Here is a 1820-nt window from a genome sequence, read left to right as displayed (position 1 = left end):
ACCACATGCATTCTCCACAGACATTCCTCACTACCATCTTAAGCTTATGAGAACACTCATCAACTCTGAGTGTTATTTGTAGGGGAGTGGACCACCAGGGTTTAATATTTTTGTATTTGTTTATCACAGTGATTGATACACAGCAGGTGTTTGATAAAAGTTTGATAGACTGATCACTTTTGAGTGGCTCTTTGTTTATCATAGTACCTGAAACATAGTAGGTGTTTGATAAAAGTTTATTGATTAATTACTTTTGAGTGGCATGTTTACTTTTGCTAAAATAAAAAAAAATTCTAAAGCAGGTTACTAGCTGATCACTGAATGGAGAACAAAGGAGTGGGGGACCAATGGTTCAATGGTTAAGTTTGGGGGACCACACAACTCCCTCCCTCCCCCCAACCTGAGGTAGCAAGTTGCCCTTCTTGGGGCCCAAATTGTCCCTGAAAGTTCAAGTTGGAGGAGCGAACCCAAAGAGGAGTCATACTGATAAAAGATGGTAATGGTAGTGAGGTAGAAAAATATAGTCAGTGCGTTATCTCTCTATATCTACATCAGTCTATCTAGACTCAACTCGTAAAGAAGCATGAATTGATAGCCTTAGAGTCTCTTTTCCATTCCCTACTCCAAGGGAAACATTGATTCCTGCCAGGAAAGGAGAGGGAGATTGGAGCCAAAAGGCTGGCCACTCTGTTCTTCTCAGAGAGAGAGAGAGATGCTACTGGGCTAGAAATGATCAGGTGTATAAATACCCTCCTAAATATCATCAATCTAGAGGAAATAATTTCTAGGTTCAAATTGCTCTCTTGAGTGTCATCCCTCCATGGGAGAAGGAAGGCCCGACTCCCTTCCTACCAAAGGTTTAACCCTAACCACATGTAAGGACCAGGTTCTCTGAGGGCTGCTTCAGTGTATGTCAGAAATCTTAAAAAGAGGAGTTTGGGACAGGATTGAAGAGATGGAAAAGATCTATCCCCATCTTTCAAACGCATCTGAGGCTAGGCATTTATTAAATTAGAAACCTGAATTTTTGTAAACTCATCCATTTGTATGCTTTACTCGAGTTGTCTCTTTTCTTATGGTAGATTTTAATTATTTCAAGCTGATCATAAATGAAAAAATCCATCTTTGTAAAAACATTTGTATTGTTCAATATGGTTTCAAATCAAGGAACACTACGATCTGAGGAGAGTCAAAACTTTAAGTGAATAAAGGACAATGGAGATATGAAAGAGAGGTTAAGCGGGGATATGACTAATCTTGATTTGCAGGCATAAAATGGCCTAAAAGACATTTTGAAGAACATGTATCAATAGACAAGGAGATGAAAACCTTAAAGTGCCATAAAGTCCATTAGTATTATTATTGTTATTGTTACTGTGTTTCTTAGTAAAAGTTCCTGTTGAAAATTTTGAAAACTGGTGGTGATCAAGGGGCAGGGACCCTACCCTGTTGGCTTTGTTTACTTGCAGGAGAGCAGAAACCCTGGGATTCTGCTCTTTGGGAAAAAGAAAACAACAGATATAATTTGCAGCCACTGGGCAAACAACAGGAAGCAAGATCATTTGTTCATCTGTAGATAAAGCCAATATAATTTTTTAAATGACAACTTTACTTAATCTATTTATATGTCATCCCAATTATTTGGGATTATTTATTTATTATTCTATTACAATTATTACTGAAATATTTTAATGAATTAGAAAAAATAATAAAATTCATGTGAAATAACTAAAAGTCAGGAATTTAAAGAAATTAATGGGGAAAGATAAAAAAGAAGTCTATTCAGCAATATCAGAACTTAAACTACATTATAAGGCGAG

This window comes from Macrotis lagotis, chromosome 2 (genome assembly GCF_037893015.1).
Source record: "Macrotis lagotis isolate mMagLag1 chromosome 2, bilby.v1.9.chrom.fasta, whole genome shotgun sequence".
Taxonomy (NCBI): Eukaryota; Metazoa; Chordata; class Mammalia; order Peramelemorphia; family Peramelidae; genus Macrotis; species Macrotis lagotis.
Note: the sequence above shows the minus strand (reverse complement) of the source record.